Genomic DNA, 22,679 nt, shown 5'->3' with positions numbered 1-22,679 from the left:
TTTCCTATAGTCTCTTATTAATTTCCTTTTTCTTTGGTTATTTCTGTGAAAAGGCGAAAGTGCTGTGGAAATATGCCATTGAGACTATAATCCACTTAGTTTATTTCTGTGCTCAGAAAACCCTTATGGGAGCAGATAGCCCACTGATTATAGAGTTGTTATCCATATGCAGTAATTCACCAAGGTTTTTAAAAATTCTGGTGCGTTTATTCATACAATAAACATTTCATCTTATTAATAATCTCTTGTGTCTGTTATGAAAATGAGACGCACTGCATTAGGGAATGGGGGTCCTAGCAATGTGTGCTCAGATATGTTGGTGTGTTAATGCTGAGCATTATTGAGAAAGAATAACACAAGCACTGTGGGCCGTTCAGGGACAGTTCTACCCTTGGGTAATGAACACAGAATTCTCTTCTTTTCTTTTCTTTCCTGAAATTTGTCACCGAGGTATTTTTAGTTCAACAAGAGTGAGTGACTCTGCTCTCTGAGCGAGTGTCTCACACTCTATACTGTGGAAAATGCTATTTATTATTCATATTGCTATGCATATTCTATGGAATATGAAACACTCTAAATTTTCTACTGCTGCCCCCGGCACAAAGGAGAAAAGAACTTTTCGAAAAGAAAACATTGCCTCATCTATAATAAATTAATAACAACTCAATATGAGGTTTTTAAAAGTAACTAAATGCATTCTAGCTATTTTTGAAGGGATTTTAAGCTATATGCAAATACACAGCTCTAAAAATTTCAATTTGGGGATTAGCATTTTGATGTGTTCTCTCCCTTAGGTTATGCTTGTCCTACCTAAAGTGTTTATATTTTTGCTGAAAGTCTGTATATGAACAAACAGGAAATAATTAACTCTCATTTGTAAAGTGTTTTATAATTCACAGTTTTCTGGTTTATATCCATTTTCTCTTATTAACTGTGGAAAAATATCATAGGATGGGTTATTATTAGTCCATGTTCCAGACTTAAAAAAACAAAACATAACAAAACAAACCAAAAAACAACAACATAAAAACCCAAAAAAATGAATCTTGGAAAAGTTGTGGGTCAGGTTGTGCCACTGGCTTACTCAGAATGGAAGATGTCATTTATGTCTCAGCTCCTTTGAGATTCATTTTTAGACTCTAACTTTTATCTGCTTATTCTCCCCGCACAATCTCTCTAGATAGATACTTCATTCGGCCCATCTGTTTCTTAAACTTGCATTCTAAAACTCTGCTCTTGGACTATGTCTGTGTCTCCCATTTGCATTTAGCTTCTGAAACTCCATCCCTACTCTTGGTCCTCAAAGGGGGTAAGACAGAAAATCAGACAGAAATCAAACGTAGAAAAAATAGTTCTCTGTCCCCATATTGCCTCTCTATCCTCAGAGTTATATCAGGAGAAGATGGAACAGCGGTATTCCAATGCCTTTATCTGCCGAGAAATTTGGGGTCCCGAAACCTTAGGTTTCTGTCATTTTTTTGGCATCTGCTAGATGAGTTAACATTTGCAAGTCATATTAACCACTCTGGTTCTCGTTCTCCTGATAGAAAATGTCAATAATAATCCTTCATGTTCTGACAAAGCTATTATGAGGAGCAAATGGTCTGTGAAAGTGAATATTTTTTTTTTTTTTGCTTTGTAAAGCTCTATGTAAGGCTATATCAACTATTATAATTACCATTACTACAGATCTCCTCAGAACAATCAGTGGCAACTGCTTACTGCTAATGAAAAAAACATTTGAAGTCACAGTGAATATTATACTTCCCTCTGTGACAGGTATCAACCTTCAATAAGAAACTCAGATATATGAGAAGTTGAATGTCTTTGTTTTCTTTAAAATAATTTAGCTTGAATCTGTGTCTCATCCCCCAAAATGGTCAGGGTATACAAAAGTACAAAGTTTTAAGACATGTCTAAGCACTGGAATGGTCTCTCTCACAAATGGTCTATGTTTGCAACACTAAAGTACCTGCTACGTCCCCATTTTTGAGGTAGGTCGGGTGACTGTGCTATTTCCCTGTCCAGCTTGAGGCTCAAGATTCTTTAAGATGCCTGAATATCTGAGCACCTTGGATCTACCTGTTCTACATCGATCAGAGAGTTATCCCCAAGAGGTCTTAATACCTCCCTGAATGGTGCTCAAGTCCTAGCATGTTTCCCTGAAAATAAGACCTAGTCTTATATTACTTTTTGTTCTAAAAGACACAGTAGGGCTTATGTTCAGGGGATGTCATCCTGAAAAATCATTCTAGGGCTTATTTTCTGTTTGGGTCTTATTTTCGGGGAAAGATGGTAGGACAACTGCTAGCCCACTGATCTCTAAAACTCCCAAGGTTTTCCCAGAGTTCAAGTTCTCTTCCTCTCCAGACTTCTCAAAGACACCACCTTAAATTCCCTTCCTGTCTAGAACTCCTATTATCACCTCTTTAAAGTATTCTATCACTTTGAATCAGGTTCTGTTTTGATTTAGAAAGGATACTGAGGAAAGGAAATAAAGAGAATCTAACTACCTTTCTATAATGGTGAAAGAAAAAAATGTAGGAGAGATGGAGACAAATTAATATGTCAGTATCTGCATGTATAATTAACAATTTGGGTATAAATCATTAAAACACAAAGTAAGGTTGCCTGACTGTGGTCCTGGTTTGCAGAAAGGTACTAACCAATACGTTGACTTGACGGTGAGTTCCCTGGCCATTGCTAGGTTTTCCATACATTTTCTGGTATAAAAAAGATGTTAATATCACATGCAAGAGTTCAACAAGGTGGATGAGAAAGTTGAAGATGAAAGAAAGAGAGAGAGAGGGAGAGACTCTAGGGAGGGAGAAGGGGATCAAGAGAAGGAGAATGCAGAGAGTGAAACAGATCAATAAACACATACAGCAAATTGGTGAGAAAAAGCAAGTTGTAGTTGGTCTTCAAATAAGAAATGATTGAGGAATGATATTCTGTGGAAAAAAGTTTGCTTTATAATCCTAATCTTTCACTGAAATTATGAATAAGTAAAGAATAAGTATAAGGTAATAAGTAATGTGCATTGAAGACACAGCAAATCTTAAATGTTTTAAAATACTGTGTTTGAATTTTTTTCTGATTATAAAAGCAATCATGAACCATTGTAGAAAATATGGGAACTTAAATAAGAAAATCCGCACTACTTATAATCTATTAGACAAACATGCATATATAATAAAAACGGCTTCATCAGTTAACTTTATATGTATATATATATATATATGTATATACCATTTCTTCATGCCTTGAAAATTATTTGAATAGGTCATTTTAATGGTTGTTAACATTCATTTCTATAAACATATCATAAGCTGTGTAATTAGTCTCCTTTTATTGGACGTTTACGTTGCTTTCATTTCTTTAATTTTATAAATTGCACTGAATTAAAAATCTATGTTCATAAATTTTGTCCTCATTTTAATAATTTTATTGTAAAGATTCCAGGAAATTATTTAATGAAAAGAATAAATTATTTATTACTCTGTATATGGTGATAATTTTTTTCATTGATTATTTTTAAACTAACTTCTAATCACACTTTCTCCCTCATCATAAAAAACTTGTTTCATTAATTTATTTTATGATAGGAACCCACTTTATTCTCCAAATGCAATCTTTATGAAGCATATAGAGGCCTCTAGATTTAGCTATATCTTCCATTTATTCATATTCTTGTTTCCTGGCATTATGAGTAAAATTGCATAAGCAGATATCAGGAATACTTTTTGGACTTGGAATAAAAATCCAGTGTTCTCTCATTTGCTGCTAATATGCCATGAGTAGAGAGGGCATCTACTCCCAGACCTGAGTCATATCCTTCTTGGACATACGAGTTCCAGGGACATAGCAGCTAGCTTTTTGACACACACCAAAGCTAACCATATGTTAAACCTAGGTTGATGTTTTATAGTGAGAAACTTAAAGCTTTGGTAATCAACATACAAGTCCCTTTATTCTATATGCCTCAAATCCAACATTACGATTTTCCCCAAATGGTGCTGATACTGAAAGTCAGCCTGTTAATCCAAATGTGAAGAATTCCTAATAATACCTCGTGTGTGATCTCATCTTGCTAGGGGCCTTTAGAAAGCCCCTTGAGACTCTCAGTGCTTCTGTTATACAGTAGGTGAAATGGGTGCTCTGAGCAGGTGGGACTCAACCTAGATAAAACTCAAAAGCCAGAAAAGTAAAGGGAAAGATCAATGTTCCATCCCAGTTTTACTTTAAGAATCAGAATCTGCAGCATTTTTATTCATAGGATTTGCTTCCTGAGTATTATATGCTGCCTTAAACTAGAGACGATATTGTGTCTACATGTTATGGAAGATTCTCTAAAAAAGCTTTGAACTTGTCGAAATAATTTGATTTTAGATGTGTTTTGACTGTCTTCTAACATTGTGGCCACAAGTAGATCATTTAACTTCAAAGATTTGCTCTGATGAAAATGGCTAGAGTTATGTCTTATTCTGAGGATTCAATATAACAAACATGAAGGCATTTCAAATGTGTAGAAAGTACCAGAATATAAAAGGGGACAAACAGGCAAAATATAAACTTTAGAGTAAGTCAAGAGTTCAGCTCCTTGCCAAACAAACAAACAAACAAACAAAAAACAATATGTAATCCTTCAGGCCAGACCATAGGCAGTTACAAAGGCCTTTTACCTGGCTGGTCTCAAGGAAGAAAGCTGCCCTCCCCAACCCAGACTCAGGCACAGCCAGTGCACTGCAGTCTCTGAAGAGACTTGCAGTCAACAATTCAGGGGCCCCTGGCTGCCAGGCCCTTACCTGTATCTGTTTTCCTCTGTATTCTTAACCCAGGCACCTCCCAGGCAGTTTCCTAATTGGGGGTGGAGTTGGGTGGACGGGGACACTTGTAGACACTTTTCTGCACTCAGACCCAGGATTCAGTACTTTTTTTTTTTTTTTTTTATTAGTTTCAGGTGCACAAAACAATGTAATAGTTAGACATTTATCATTTATATCATATCCCTCACACAGTGATAACCCCCCTCCCCCCCTCCACTACCCCTCTGACATCGCACACACAGCCATTACATTTCCACTGTCTCTATTCCTAATGCTGTGCTCTGCTTCTTGTAACTATATATATATATATATATATATATATATATATATATATATATATATATATATATATAATTGTAGTTGACATTCATTATTGTTCAGCTTCAGCTTCAGGTGTACAGTGCAGTGATCAGGCATCTACATCTTTCCTGAGGTCGTCTTCCTAACGAGACAAATATCCGTCGGACACCCTTCAAAATCTTTACAACATTATTGATTACATCCCCCAAATTAACTTTCATAACCCTGTGGCCATCTTGTGGTTACCGACTGTTTTCTAATCCCTCACCTTCCCCCTTACCCCCATCCCCCCCGCCCATCTAGCAACCCTCAGTTTCCTCAATGTCTCTGAGACTGTTTCTGATTAGTTCATTCATTTATTCTTTTCTTTGGATTCCACATATAAGTGAGATCATATGGTATTTGTCTCTCTCTGTCTGACTTATTTCACTTAACATCATGCTCTCTAGGTCCATCCATGTTGTTGCAAATGGTAAAATTTCTTTCTTCTTTATGGCTGCGTAATACTCCATTGTATAAATGTACCACTGTTTCCTAATCCAGTCGTCTACCGATGGGCATTTTGATTGTTTCCATGTCTTGGCTATTCTGTATAGTGCTGCAATAAACATAGGGGTGCATAAATTTTTTTTCAATTAGAATTTTGGATTTCTCCAGATAGATACCTAGGAGTGGAATTGCTGGGTCATAAGGTAGTTCCATTTTCAGATTTTTGAGATACCACCATACTGTTTTCTATAGTGGCTGCACCAATCTGTAATTCCACTCCAGCCCTTCCGGGTCTCCCTCTTTCTGGTCTCAGGGATAAGACTATCAACCCTTCCTTAACCAGTGGCTGAGCTTGTCTGATGGGCCAGATTAGAAATCCAGCAGAGAGGGATTTTGGACTTCTTGGAGAATATGACCTGTTTTAAAATGTGGTTTAAATGAAGAGTCATATTCCCTTGAACTCTGTAAAATAGGAGAATTTTATGAGTTTTTTTTTTCCTTTTCTATGTCTGTATATTCATTGATTCATGACTCAATTGCCTAGTCCATATAACTAACCTCACTCATGGTGGCAGTGTTTATGTTGGACTTCTTTGTTTCATTCTTCAGATGTTTGAGATGTTTAGATTTTATTTCTGATATTCTTTATCTGCTTTCTTTTTAATTTTTTTCTCTATGATTTAATTTTAGTCTCATCTTTGTATCTTTGTTACCTTGTAGAATTTTCCATTAATCTTTGCTTTCTGGGATCCCTTTCTTATTAAAAAAAAAAAGAAAAAGAATATTTTAACACAAAATTATTACCTAATTTTCCTCTATGTTTTAACCCATTTTGTATGTGCTTTACCTCTAGTGCATGTCACATTTTTTTTCTTTTCTTTCCTTTTTATTAAGGTGAAACTCATATACTATAAAATTAACCATTTCGAAGTATACAATTTACTAGCATTTAATATATTTATGATTTTGTGCCACTATCACTCTATTTAGTGCTATAACATTTTCATTACCCCCAAAAGAAAATGTATCAATTAAGCAGTCATTCCTTACACATTATGTGACCTTTCATGTCTGGCTTTTTTCACTTAAGATAATGTTTTTCTAGGTTCATCCACTTTGTAGCACATAGCACATATAAGTAATTCTTTCCTGTTTATAGTTGATTGATATTCCATTATATGAACATACCACGATTGGTTTAGCTATCCATCAACTGATGGACATTTGGGTTGCTTGCACCTTTTGGTTATTATGAAGAGTGTTTCTATGAATACGTGTGTACATGTATTAGTTTGAATATCTATTTTCAATTCTTTAGGGTATATATGTAGATGTGGAATTGTTGGCATTTCTATGGAAATTCTATGCTTAACTTTTTAAGGAACTAACAAACTGTTTTCAAGAGCAGCTGTACCATTTTATATTCCCACCAGCAATATACAAGTTTTCCAACTTTTCCACATCTTCATGAACACTTGTTATTTTCTGGTTATCTTATTATCACCATTCTAGTGGTATGAAGACGTATCTCATGACGGTTTTGATTTGCATTTCTCTAGTGACTAATGACATTGAGTGTCTTTTCATGTTCTTGACCTTTTGTATATCTTTGGAGAAATGGCTATTCAAGCCCTTTGCTCATTTTTAAATTGAATTGTTTGTCTTTTTTTTTGTTGACTTGTGAGTGTTTTTTAAATATTCTCGACATGAGACCCTTCACAGATACACAATTTGCAAATATTTCTTACATTTTGTACATTGTCTTCATTTTCTTAGTGATGTCCTTTGATGCACAAGGTTTCTGCTTTGATATAGTCCAATTTATCTTTTTTGTTGTTGTTATTCTATCATATACTTTTTTGTACTCTGGTTTAATTGATTTTCTGGTACCACATTACCATACTTCAAAACAACAGCCTAAGAGTTCTTGTGTGTTTTCACTTTTAAAAGAGGGTTTCCTTTCTTTCTCTTCTTTTTAAACACAGTAGTTGCATTTATTTTGTTTTTCTACTTATATTTCCCACCTATACTGTGCTATTTTGTCTTTTTGTTTTAATTATTATCCTATTGTTGTGTTTATTTAACCAGGGTTTATGTAATTTTTTTTGTTTTTCACTATTTGAAAGAATTACCTTACTCGTAGTATTTTAAAGGTCTGTGTTATAGAATATTTTATGGTGGGAAAGTAGATCAACACATGCTTAAAGAATGCCCTGTAGTTACTTCCTCTTGTTCATGACTGTTGTTTTTCTGCTCTCCTTCATCACTGGAAGTGACTTTCCTGAGTACTCAATGAGGAAGACAGGAAAAGTGAGGGAGGGGAAGGAGGGAGGGAGCTAGATAGCCCCTTCTCTAATAATGTGCTATCCAAAGGACTTGAACCAATCTATCCAAAAGGACGGCTGTATGACAATGTCCTTTGAATCTGAATTTAATTTTTAACATACGTAAGGGTATATAATTAGTTTAGAAGGACAGAGGCAGCATGCTACTCTAATAGAACCGAATGGGCTTTTAAGCTGGAACTGCCTTTGAAACCTGGCTTTGCTTCTTTTCAGAGCAGTGTAGCCGGCACACTCTTTCTAAACCTTCTCAGCCCTCAGTTCTCTCAGCCCTGTTTATTGTTTTCCCTGAACTATAGCATTTTATAAGGACACAAAATAATAACTGTGAAGCTCTGCATGTGGTAAATATTCACCAAATGTTAATTCCATTTTATTACTGTATGATTCTTATTGCAAAGGGAAAGATCAGTGTATAATGTGGTAATCATAACTTTGTTGAGGTCAGAGATATTTATATTAGGTTTCTCTAAGATTCAACCATAGAACTTCTAAAGGCAAAATGTTTAACTCACTGAAAGCTACAGGGAAACACTGGGTAACCTAAAAAACTAGCACTTTTATATGGCATGACTTAATAAATATCCCCATCAACTCAAAGTTATTTTATCCCCACTTTATGCCCATGTTCTAATGAAAAACCTAGAAGCTTTTCTCTAGTCTAAAACAGAATCAGGAAAGCAAACACTTAGAACTCACATTAAGAAATATGAGACAAGGAAAACAAGCACACAGAAACAGGAGCTCTCAGTGGGGGATTAAAGGTGGCTGGTGTCATAAAATATTAAAACATGGTTTAATCAGAAGTGAGATATGTAAGCAAGCTTAATTAGAAATACATATTATTATTTGACTTTAAAGTATAAAATGAAAAATTAAAGTAATCTTACAGGATACATAATCCATGAGGAATAATATGTTGGAAAATGGGTCTGATGTTGTAATTGGTGTGTGCAATTAAAATTAATTAATTTTAGTTAGCATACATGCATGCTAATATGAAATCAACAAATTTTAAATATTAAACTCATAATTATAGTGACACTGGTATGTTGCTATGAAGAAGTGAGAGACTTCTTTACGATGCGTAGTCACCCTCAACTATAATGTGCCGTTTTTGATCAAATTGGGGAGATAGTCTGTTTACAGGATATCTGGGCAGTTGTGACTATACAAACTGCACCCATTCCTAAAATTTTTAATTAAAAAGAATGAAGTCAGTCAAATAAATAAGAAGAGAGAGAAGGAAATAATAGAACATAACGTAACGGAACGGAACGTAGCATCACATAATATATAGCCTACACTAGTTCATAAAGGCAATACGACTTTACTAGACCATTCATCTGCATCCTTCTTTTGTCCTACTGTCTACCTCTACTGTCTACTACACCTTTGATTCTGACATATTCTACTTGTTGCTAGACTCAATCTACTTCGCTCTATTCAGGTTAATTTTTGACTCTGTTCCAGTGGTAAAACTTGGTACATACAGCTGATGTCCTACAACTGCCCCCATATATTATGGAGGATTGAGCAGAAGCTTCTCTCCAAAGATGAGACCTGGTCTTATTTTATTATAATATAAGACTGGGTATAATACAATATAATATAAAACCGGGTCTTCTATTAATTTTTGCTCCAAAAGATGCATCAGAGCTGATGGTCCAGCTAGGTCTTATTTTCATGGTTACAAATAAGATTACTAATTTAGATATAAAACTAAATAATGCCCTATGTAACTTAGATACAATATAAAAGCATAACTCTTAGGGTTATCTTTTCTACCAGATGGAACAAAAAATGATTATGGTTATAAATTTTTATTTCATTTTTGCTTTAAAAAATTAACATTGAAATTTACAGGTTTGTAAAACATGTGGACTCAAATCAGTGTGCCTAGTAAAATGAACAAACGTACATTCCTCAAGAGACATGATGACTTTTGTTGGGCATCTTAGAAGCTCTGATATAGTATTAGTCACAAAATTATAATTTTGTCCTGTTCCCAATTTATCCTGAACACAGTCCCTAAACAATATAAGTGGTGTTTTTGACATTTATGTAAATGGCATCTCTTGTATCTATCTTGTGTCTTGTTCTTCTGTTCAATATTCTGTTTGTGTCATCCATATTATTGTTTAAGCTCCTGCATTTTTATTTAATTTGATTGCTGCATTGTATTCCATTCTGCACCTATAACTGTATTGGTGAACAAGTTTAGAGTCCTTTTGCTATGTAAATTTTAATATACATATGCATGAGTTATCTATTGCTACATAATAAATTACCATTTTTGCCATATTTTATTGGTTAGAGAAAAGTAACTAAGCCAACCTACATGCAGGAGAGGGACGGACACAAGGACATCCATAACAAGAGGTGTGCCGTTTTGGAAGCTGCCTAGCACAACATGTTACACCTATTTTTTTTTTTAATTAAATGGAATCTCACATTACAAATGTCTCTGCAAGATTTAATGCCTGAATAATAGGAGCTCTGCAATAGGAACTTTGCTTAGCATTGAAAGCAAATAATCTCTAATCCTCTTAACTATCCAGCAAGTGTTATCTTTTTACAATTTAAGGAAGTATGGCTCAGCAGGGTTAAATAATTTGCCTTTGGAAATTCTGATACATGAGAGAGAACACATTGCGTGCTTCAGAACCAATGTTGTCAGCTCACTATTTAAATATAATAATAATAAGCATTAGTGAGTGTAGAAAATAAATATTGCTGTTGCTCATCCTAATTATGATGGTCACCCCCCATGTACACCAAACAAAATACAATCCAATGACTTTCTTCTAGAGTTTATACTAGATGTGTTCACGAGAGTAAAAAGTGACAGTTTAGCTCTACGTCATATTGCTATATATGAGTAATTCTATGACCTTTCCGTTCTTTGAAATATTAACTTAGAGCCTATAATTCAATAATATGTAGGTATTCCTACCCAAGGTTAATACAATTATATGGTTTACTGCAGAGTAATGCTGCAGGTCTGTGTAGCATTGGGCCAGTCCAGGTGCAGGTAATACTGGCAATATATCCTATCAAACAGACAGAAAAGTACCTCATTGTGTTTTTAAAGTTAGAATAGAGAGAAATTCTTTTTAAATTCTATTTGTCTTTGTTTTGTTTTTTTGTTTTAAGTGATGAGTTCTCTTATATAGATATACTTTAAAAGATGGCATGGAAGAATCTGGAATTGAGTGTCATGTCTCACATATTTCACTGCTCATTGAAGGCTACAAAAGACAGTATATAAATGTCGTGATGCATAAATATGTATTTTGAAGAACATTTTTCCATCTCAACATCTCTTCCTGGAACAATTTTAATCACCTTCTAACTGTACTCTTTGTTTTCACTCTTATTCCTCTAATTTACTTATTTACTCATTCAATGAATATTGATTAACTTTCCAGGTGCTTGCTTCCAGAAAGCCTTTAAGAATCCATATCTGATCATGTCACTTCTCTGCATGGTTCTTTATTGTCTTCAGGACATAGTTCAACGTTTAGAGTAGAGAACTGTGGGCCTACATGCTTACCCCATCTACTATTGTAAAAACATAATTGGGCCATCCCAAATAACTTTTCTATTTCAACTACGCTATCCTGTTTTATTCCTACATGATTTTCATTGCCATATGCTTTTCTTACCTTGCCATGTGCTGATATTTTTATTCTTTTAAAGCTTAGACAAATCTTCACTTCCTTTCTAATTTCTTACTTTTTCACTCCCATAGTGTTTCACTCCCATAGTATATAACTCTATTAACTTTTTCCATTGTCCAATTTTTATCTATTTTTAATACTCATAATCAGAAACATATTTCTACCAGAAAATATTAAAATACACGTATAAGCCAAGGTAATCACCGAGGTGGTTTACTGGGGTACCTATTGATGATATTACAGGTCTATGGATCCCCAAATAAATCACCTGGGTTCCAACACAATCTTTCTTGTACCTATTATGTAGCAACAATGTGATTTCCCTTTGGCCAATGGATCCTTTCACGTCAGCCTTCCCCTATGTTTATCAGTTCAATAGCACAAGAAGACCAAATTGGCAAATGGATATTTTCAAATTCCAGTTTTGGGGGACTAGGAATATGTTTTCTGATGAAAATATTTCTCTCTTAGGAACTGGAAACTCTAAATTAGCTGAGTTCATGGTTTTAGGGACAAGAAGCAAAATCTCTGCAAGTGTTAAGTGAATGAAGCCCTCCTATAGTCACCTTAAATTCCTGGATTTGTGTATTATGATTATAGGGAAATGCCATCATTTATTGGTGACTGGTTTAAAAATTATCTCACAATCTTTAAATAGTATCCTGGCCTGATAGAGTAGTATCTCTCAGTTGTGATACAACTCTTCCTTTCATAAGCCATTTCACCATTATAGCAAGCCATTTGCTTTTGGGTGATAGGATACATGGTAGACAAGTGAATATCACAGGCATCAAGCTCATTGCCTACTTTCATTGTGAAATGAGGTTCCTCACCATTGAAAAACGGTTTGTGACACCATGGCAGAGAATATATCAGTCTGCCCATCTAAGATGGAGCTGATGGAAGAATTGAGGGTAAGGAAGACAAACTTGCATTCAGAATATGTATCTGTTTCTCTAAGGGCAGATTGCTATTTTCCCCAAAATGGAAAAGGTCCAATGTAATCAGCCTATCACTAGGTGGCTGGCTGATCCCCTTCATCCATCAGTTCTGGGAATGATGCCATATCAGTGCTTAGATTTGACCTCTGTTATTGGCAATTTGCATGCTCAGTAGGTTACAGCAGTCAGATCAGCTATGGTGAGTGGGATTTTGTGTTGTTGAGCCTACATGGAACCTTCATGGCTGCCAAAATATTCATGAATCCATTAAGCAAAACCTGGGATAGGTGAGAAAAGAGGCTTACTGATAGCTCCAGGGTAAGTCCTCTTGACCACCTGGCTATTGACAGCCTGAGTCACAGTGAATGGAACCTGTAAGCATTTTCCTGGGAAACAAACATATTCTCATTTTATTTCTATTCAGAGAGGAACATCCATATCCTTCTTCCCTAGACTTCCCAGGTACTGATTTTCCAGTCTTATTCAGTGACTATGGGAACTCAAGTCAGGTTTATCTCCATTGATCTAGAATTTATCTGATTATACAAATCAGTAACCCTTTAGTAGGCTACTCATCTCTTCCATTCACATGGGCTCTGTGAAACATTAGGTACTGTCACAGATCCCTGAAAGTCGAAACTTTGATTACAACTCTGTCCCTGTGGATTATTACAGTAATTACATCCACCTAGTAAGGAATAATTAAGTGCCATCCTGTGGCACCTGCCACTCCAGGATGATATTACTTTCACTAAAATAGGGAGCCTGAATTCATAATGGTGAAATGGGAGCCCAAATCCCGCCCCCCTTATTTCCAGACTGAAGAGATTACAGAAGACAACCGACTATAACAGAGGTTTATAAGGATGCTGATGTTCCCCTTATCAAAGCATTTTTTAATGATTTAGTGAAGAGAATTTCATTTGAGCCCCCCTTAGGGGTAGGTCTATTCCAACATTTCTATATCCCTAAGCCTTCAAATTCCATTCTCTGTTGTATGCCAGAGAAGTCTTAGAGCCTTAGTGTTGTTGATTTAGTATACCAGTGAACTCAAGCTTCAATATATCAAGTAAGAAAACTTTTAGATCTGCTCCCAGGTCATAAAACCCTGTACTTTGACCGCCTTTGCCTAAAACCCTTAGAATCTTGTTTCCACCCATCTTCCCAGATTTCTCCCAGTGCAAAATGGAATGTTCACCCTGGTGCATGCAGGGTTTTAAGTCTGTTTGTGAGTCAGGAGCCAATGGAGAGTGGTACGTTGGGCTCAAAGGTGAATTAGTATCTCCTTCTGAAGAATTTGGCCTAGGTAAAGTCACTGAAATATTTTCATGTAATGGAAAGCTGGTTTCCTGCTATGGTGGAGAGGCGCTTCTTCTGCTGGGAATGGAAGATTTGCGGTTCAAGGTTCTCAGCCTCATGATCTGTGTCTGTTGAAATGTTCTCATTCTAAATATCAGAGGCCCCATTTATTCCTAACTTCCTGACCTTAACATTAGCATAGATCCTTAGCAAAGGCAGTGGATATATTTATCTTGAGAGAGAGAGAAGTTCTGAAGATTAGTTAAGGATAATGCACAATATATTACTGTCAACATAATCGTTTCATAGGGAAGGAGTGTAATGATATTTTGGATTAAAATAAGTAATAAAAATAAAACTGGGAAGGAAAGCCTTTTTGAAAAGTGGCAGATGGGGGTCAGAAATGGTTTGTGGTGATAGGGTGAGTTAATGATTAATTGCACATATTCTATGTCCCTTTTCTATTTTTATTCCCCAGAGAGGTCTTTTTCTTGGTTATGAATATGGATTTATATTTTTCATCCACGTTACAAACAAGTCTCCACATCTGTCACATGTCAAACTCTGATGGTAATTTCTTTAATTTATATATGTGTGAAATCAATTCTGTCAGCATTTTACTTTTTGATTTTTATATTTTGCATCTTGGAATAATTCTCTATTACCAAGTTACATGTATATTACCCCATTAAATATTTTAATACTACCATATATATTCATATAGAGTTACTTTTCTCAGCTCCTTACTATCTACCTATCTCGCTCCCTCCCTCTCCAGTGAGACCATAGTTGCTCGCTCTCTCATTCTCTCCTTCTCAATACCTCCCGCCCTCCAGACCTGCCTCTTTTTCCACCTTTGTCTCTCTATCTCTTTTACTTACTTGAACTTTGTGTTAACAACATTTATTGACTTCCCCATATAAACAATAAATTGAAATTCCACTTACACAGTAAGGTAAATGCCTATAAAATAATGGCTCTAATTGTGAACTCCATTCCGTCCTATTGATCTATTTTTTCACTAATACTTGACTGTTTTATTTGCTATTCCATCATAGTATGTTTTAAAATATGAACGATCTACCCACTATCTCACCATTTTATCATAATAAAGGTGTTGCTTTTCACTTTATCTCCTAGATAAAATAGTCCAGGTTGTTGTTGAGTGTCTAAGATTTTTTTTCCCATAGTGTATTTTATTTTATTTTATTTATTTATTTTTTATTTATTTTTGTTTTTTCATTTTTTTATTAATTTCAGGTGCACAAAACAATATAATAGTTAGACATTTATCATTTATAGCCCTCACACTGTGATAACCCCCCGTCCCCCATCTACTACCCCTCTAACATCACACACAGCCATTACATTTCCACTGTCTATTCCGATCGCTGTACTCTACTTCTTGTAACTGGATATATATATATATAAATAAATAAATATATAAAACTATAATTGACATTCATTATTGTTCAGCTTCAGGTACACAGTGCAGTGATCAGGCATCTACATCATCCCTGAGGTGGTCTCCCTAATGAGACAAGTGTCCATCGGATACCCTACAGAATCTTTACATTATTGATTACATTCCCCAAATTGACTTTCATATCTCCGTGGCCATCTTGTGGTTACTGATTGTGTTTTTTAATCCCCTCACCTTCCCCCTTATCTCCACCTCCCCCACCTAGCAACCCTCAGTTTTTCCTCTATGTCTCTGAGACTGTTTCTGATTAGTTCATTCATTTATTCTTTTCTTTAGATTCCACATATAAGTGAGATCATATGGTATTTGTCTCTCTCTGTCTGACTTATTTCACTTAACATAATGTTTTCTAGGTCCATCCATATTATTGCAAATGGTAAGATTTCATTCTTCTTTATGGCTGCGTAATACTCCATTGTATAAATGTACCACAGTTTCTTAATCCAGTTGTTTACCGATGGGCATTTTGGTTGTTTCCATGTCTTGGCTATTGTGCATAATGCTGCAATAAACATAGGGGTGCATAAATTTTTTCAATTTAGAGTTTTGGATTTCTCCGAATAGATACCTAGGAGTGGAATTGCTGGGTCATAAGGTAGTTCCATTTTCAGCTTTTTGATATACCTCCATACTGTTTTCCATAGTGGCTGCACCAATCTGTAATCCCACCAACAGTGCACAAGGGTTCCCTTTCTCCACATCCTCACCAGCACTTGTTGTTTGTTGATTTATTGATGATAGCCATTTTGATTGGGGTGAGGTGGTATATCTTTGTGGTTTTTATTTGTATTTCTCCAATAATTAGTGAGGTTGAACATTTTTTCATGTCCGTTAGCCATCTGCATGTCCTCTTTAGAAAAATGTCTCTTCATGTCCTCTGCTCATTTTTTAATTGGGTTGTTTGTTTTTCTGGAGTTGAATTGAGTGAGTTTTTTTTATAAGTGTCTAACATTTTGCTGGAACTTTGAATGTACATTAGTTATTATTTGCATCCAGAAATATGGTATGACTTTTTCTTTATTGAGATCTTGGCTTATGCCTTCACAGAAGTGTTCTAGTTTTTATTTTAGACCCTTCACATTTAGTTAAGTCATTCCTAATTTGGTCAAGGTTTTAATTTTACTGCAAATGACTCATCTTTCTAGTTGCATTTTTCAATACAGCTGGTGTCCTGGAAAGCTTTTGATTTGTTTTTGTTGGTCTTTTTGTTTCTGCCTACCTGCTTGAACTTTTGGTTTTTCTATGTAGAAAATTATATTAGTTGAAACAAGTGACATTTTGTTCCTTTCCCTTCAATGGTCATATTCTAGTTATTTATTTATCTTGTCATTTTCTATTTATCATATATTCCATTGCACTGTAAAAACGTAATTGTGATAGGAGTATTTATCTCCTTCCTCTTTTAATTTTGGTCAGAATGTGTAAAATATTTTATCATTAAAATTTTATTTCATTAGATTTTCTGGTAGAAAAAATTCATGATGTTAAGTTATAAGATTTTCTTCTATTTTTAGCTAGTATAATAAATTATGTCTAAAAATGTTGAATGTTTTACTGCTTTTGACATCTGATTGAGATCATCATATCCTTTAATCTCTGAATTTCTTAAAGTATTAGAATAGCTTAATACTTGCTGAAATTGATCTACTGCTGCATTCTTAGAATAAAGCCTGCTTGGTGTAGTAATCTTTTAATACTTATAGATTTTGTTGATTAGAGGTCTATTTCGATTTTTGATTCTGTTTATATGTATGTCTTGCTTATACATTTGAGTTTTTGTGCTACCACTATAATTTGGTACCCAATTATGATAGACATATATAAAACACATAAGAAGAGGTTTCATCATATTCTATGACTTGTGGCACTTTATGACTTGTGGCACTTTATATATATATATATATATATATTCAGGCATGTATTTGCAAAACAATGCCTAACATGTACACACTCGATGGCAGGCATCAGGTTGAGCTTTGACATGGACTAATTTAATCATCTTAAAAGAAAACACTTGATGATCTTATTATCTCCGATATCAGAGAAAAGGAAATGAAGGAATAGAGAGGATCTGTTACGAGTACATAATATTCTTGGTAATACATGGGTTACAAATCAGACAACCTGAACTGACATCAATGCCTCAAGTAATCTTGATTCCCATATATAACTATCAAAAAAGTGATCTTTAAAATACATGAAATATTTATTTGTAATCTCTAATGTAAAAGTCCAAGTTTAAAGAATAACAATTAAATCACTGCCCAAGTTTCCATTACCTCGTTTAAGAAATGGGATAGTATAACACTAACACTTAAAGTTTCTGTGTGTTCTTCTTTTATTTCTTCCCATCCAGAGGTAAGTGCTCTCCTGAATTTTGGGTTAATCCATCCTATACTTTTCTCCACAATTTTACCCCTATATATTTATTCTTTCTTTTATCATCCCTTTTTGTTTTTTAAATATTTAAAATAGCTTTATTTTTTTGATATTATTTTCAGTTGTACAAAACAATATAATGATTAGACATTCACACCCCTCCCCTCACAAAATGATAACCCCCCCAAGTCTACTACCCCTCCGTCATTGTGCATAGCTATTACAATCATTGACTATATTCCCTATGATGTACTTTACATCCCATAATTATATATATATATATATATATATATATATACACATATGTGTGTGTGTGTGTGTGTGTGTATTGAGGGTGCCAAGAAAGAAAATGTATACAAGTGGACACTTTGGTCAACATTGCTCAAGCAGTAGTTCACCGTAATCAGAAGTGTCTGGAAACTGATGGTAACCACCTTGAGCACCTCTTGTTATTGCAGAAGTCACACGTGACTTGCAGTCATCTTTTGTTATTGGTATATATTGAGTATTACAATTTTAATACAGTTTTCCTTTCTTAAAATGTGTATACATTTTTTTGGCACCCTCTGTATATATGCATATATATTTAATTCTTGCTGATGTTCGCTATTATTCTATATCAGCTTCAGGTGTACAGCGCAGTGCTGAGGCATCTACACAATCTATGAAGTGATCCCCTCGATAAGTTCAATGCCCATCTGGCACCCTATATAGTCTTTACAACATTATTGACTATATTCCCTATTCTGTATTTCATATTCTTAAATATTAATACACTTGATTGCATATATTGACTTTTGTATCAATTGAATCAAGAGACCGATTTTTGGGTTTTTTTCCTCCTTGTTTTCAGTGTTGCTCAGTAATTGATTATTGATTGTACTGCATTTATTTATCTATTTTCCTATTGATAATTATTTGGGTTGTTAAGTATTCTTTGCCACCACAAATCGTACTGTTTTGAATATTCTTGTCCATGTCTCCCAGTGCTAATCTGCAAACCTTGTCTAGGATATATACCTCAGAGATTTATCACTGGATTATTGGATATGAACCTTGTCACATTTTCTAAGTAATGCCAAACTATTTTCCAAAATAGTTGTGTCCATTTATAGAAGCACATGAGAGATTTTAGTGGTCAACATTCTTGCCAAAAGTTGATTGTTTTTCCAAAATTTTTGAAAATGTAAATATTTAAATTGTTTAGATTGTAGCCAATACTGGATATAAAACTGCTTTAATTGGTAATTCCATGATGATATTGAACATTTTCCCACATGTTTATTGGCCATTCCTTTTCTATTACCCATTTTCCTTGTCAGATAATTTGTTTTATTGATATATAGGCATTATTTATGTATTCCAAACCTCAAATCCTTGCGGGTTGTGTGTGTGTGTGTGTGTGTGTGTGTGTGTGTGTGTGTGTGTGAAAACATTTTAACTTGATTGCAGTCAAGTTAATCCTGCACTGCCTGAGGAAACAGTAATGGCCGCCCCTGGGACAGTTGTCATGCAAGACAATGACGGTTCTCCTCAGGACCTACCCCCATCACCGCCTTTACTTCTACACCTACAACTAGACCCAAATCCCAGCATATCCCTAAAGGTGAGGTACAAAGTATGACCCACGAGGTATACTATGCCCTGAAAGAACTTGGGTTTTGTAATGTATACAGAACTTAAATCCTGGAAATATGTATGGGAATGATACTGGGTGTGAGGTAATGGTGGAAGGAACATAAAGTTGGTCAGGCTGAATTTATCGGAGTGGGTTCCCTGAAAAGAGATTCTGCTATTAATGTTGCAGCATGGGTTGTTAGAAAGTGATCTAATAGCTGGTTTCAATATTGGCTGACACGTGGCCCAAAAGTTGGCCCATAGTCAACAAATTTGAAATGTCAGGCGTACCTTGGTTTAATGTAGAAGAAGGAATTCAAAGGGTAAAGGAAACTGAAATGTTAGATTGAGTTTTTCATTTAAGGCCTACTCACCCACCCTGGGAGAGTCCATAAGACATACCTTTCAATGATCCTGTGAGAAATAAATTTTTGAGGGGAGCCCTGCCATTATTAAAGAGCTCCATGATAACTCTTCTCTGTAGGCCAACCTCACAGTGGGAACTGTAGTCACTGAATTGGGAAACCAAAATGCAGTGGGAATAATTGGATCCTGGGATGGCAAGGGTCAAATGATGGTACCCAACCACCAAAGGCAAAGTGGGTGTGGTTCCTGTAAAGAAGAGCAGAGTCAAAGCAGCAATAAGAATAGTTTGTCGTGTACAGACCTGTGGCATTTGCTTATTGATCATGGTATTCCTAGGAGTGAAATCGATAGGAAGTTGACTACATCCTTTGATCTGTAAAAGCAGAAAACTTTCAGGTCAAGTGAACAAAATATAACACTAATCATAAAAAACAGAGAGTCATGGCCCTCAATTAATTCTGAGACTTGACTCAGTTTACAGATCCAGTGCCCCTTGAATGAAGGAGAGGCCAGGTCCCCTTGAGGAAGGACCCTGGTTCAGTACTGAAAATTTATCCTGTTAATCTTTCTCCCATTCTTCCCTGAAGGAACTTAAGACCTTTCCCCAGGGTGTTGTACTTTGGAGAAAAGGAAATAATCTTTATCCTCAGAATTTTTGAGGACTATTGGACTCTGGCTCTGAATGGACAATGATTCCAGGAAACGCAAAACTTCACTGTGGTCCACCAGTTAAAGTAGGGGTTTAAGGAGGTCAGAGGTCAATGGCGTTTTAGCTCATTGTCATCTCACAGTGGATCCTGTGGATCCCCAAACCCTTCCTGTGGTTATTTCCCAAGTTACAGAATGTATAATTGGAATAGACATACTTAGCAGCTAGCAGAATCCCCACATTGGTTCCTTCACCTATGGAGTGAGGGTTATTATGGTCGGAAAGGCCAAGTGGAAGCCATTAGAACTGCTTCCAACAAGGAAAACAGTAAACTGAAGCAATGCTGAACTCCTGGAGGGATTAGAGATTAGTGTCACCCTCAAGAACTAAAAAGATGCAAAAATGATGAGTCCCAGCACAGCCCCGTTCAACTCACCTATGTGGCCTGTGTAGCTGGATCTTGCAGAATGACAGTGGGTTATAGGAAGCTTAATCAGGTGGTGAGTCAAATTGCAGCTGCTATATCAGATAGGGTCTCATTGCTTGAGCAAATGAACACATTCCCTGGTACATGGTATATGTCTATTGATCTGGAAAATTCCTTTTTCTCAATCCCTGTCCATAAAATCTACCAGAAGCAGTTTTCCTTCAGCTAGTAAGACAGCAATACACCTTCATTTTCCCACCTTGGGCTATATTAACTCTCTAGCCCTTTGTCTTAATTTAGTTTGCAGGAATCTTAATTGCTTTTCTCTGCCATAAGATGTCATGCTGGTCCATTATCTGGATGACATTGCAATGACTGGACCTAGTGAAGAAGAAGTAGCAACTACGCTTATTGTCAAAATGTTTGTGTGTTAAATGGTGGAAAACAAATCTGTTTCAGGGGACCTTTGATCTCAGTGACATCTCTAGGGGACCAGTTGTGTGGGGCATTAACTTAACTTCTAAGTTAAGTTGTTGTATCTGTCCCCTCGTACTATCAAAAAAAGAGTCACAATGCTTAATGGGTCTCTGGATTTTGGAGGCACCATATTCCTCATTTGGACGTGTTACTCATATCCACTTTCTGAGTGACCCAAAAAGCAACTAGTTTTGAGTAAGGTCAGAACAAGAGAAGACTGCAACAGGTCTACACTTCTATGCAAGCTGCTTTGTTACTTGGGCCATGTGATCCAGCAGTTCCAATGGTTTTTGAAGTGTCAGCAGGAGATATGGATGCTGTTTGGAGCCTTCGGCAGGCCCCTATAGGTTAACCACAGTGCAGGCCCTTTGGATTTAGGAGCAAAGCCCTGCGATCCTCAACAGGTAACTATATAGCTCTTGGCCTGCTACTAGGCCCTAGTAGAGATTGAACACATAACTGTGGGCAACCAACTTACCATGCCACCTGAGCTGTCCATCGTGACCTGGGTATTAATCTGTCATAAAGTTGGGTGTGTGCACACAGCATTATCCAATGGAAATGGTATATACAAGTATGTGGTCAGGCTCAAGCAGGCCCTGAATGTACAAGTAGATACATGAAGAAGTGTCCCAAATGCCCGTGGCCCCTACTCCTGCAACACTGTCTTCTCTCTTCCAGTTTGCACCATGGTCTCATGGGGAATTTACTATGATCCACTGACAGAGGAAGAGAAGGCTCCGGCCTGGTTCACAGATTGTTTTGCATGGTTTACAAGCACCACCAGAAAGTGGACAGCTGTAGCACTACAGCCCCTCTCTGGAACATCCCTGAAGGACAGTGGTGAAGGGAAATCCTCCCAGTGGGTAGAACTTCAAGCAGTACACCTGGCTGTATACCTTGCTTGGAAGAAGAAACGTCCTGACCAGACAAGCAACCATATACCGAGTCATGGAATAATGAACGAAGAAAATTACAGGAAGCTATGTTAGAGACACATTGTATCATGTTCTCATTCCTAATCATAGAGTTGAGTTGTAAAATTCCTTTAATCATGATTCTCTTCAAATCTATAGTAAAAATCCATAGATATAGTCTTCTAACTGCCAACCCAGCAGCTTCCTGAGGGTCTTTAAATTCTGCTGACAAACTTCTATAACTGAGTAAGGAAGGGACAGGGAGAGAAGACACTAAATATTTGAACAGCCTGTTCTGGATCAATTCCTATGGTAGGATGGGCTTTGAGCTTCTCGAAATTCACCTCGACAACTCTTGCCTTCCTTTCCCTTCTTTTTACTCTGCAGTAACAATAAACAAAGCAGAACTCTCCGTGAGCTCACACTGGTAGGCACAGAAGCCCCACACATTTGAGGTTTGTTACCTAATAAAGCATTTTTATTT

At 36.0% G+C, this 22,679-nt stretch overlaps 1 pseudogene; it reads left to right on the top strand.

Moving 5' to 3' along the window:
* The first annotated feature begins 19,228 nt into the window (after positions 1-19,228).
* On the top strand, positions 19,229-22,270 carry LOC117037146 (uncharacterized; annotated as a pseudogene).
* Positions 22,271-22,679: the final 409 nt, after the last annotated feature.

The sequence above is a fragment of the Rhinolophus ferrumequinum genome, chromosome 17, assembly GCF_004115265.2.
Source record: "Rhinolophus ferrumequinum isolate MPI-CBG mRhiFer1 chromosome 17, mRhiFer1_v1.p, whole genome shotgun sequence".
Classification (NCBI taxonomy): Eukaryota; Metazoa; Chordata; class Mammalia; order Chiroptera; family Rhinolophidae; genus Rhinolophus; species Rhinolophus ferrumequinum.
Note: the sequence above shows the minus strand (reverse complement) of the source record. Positions and strands in the feature narration are given on the sequence as shown.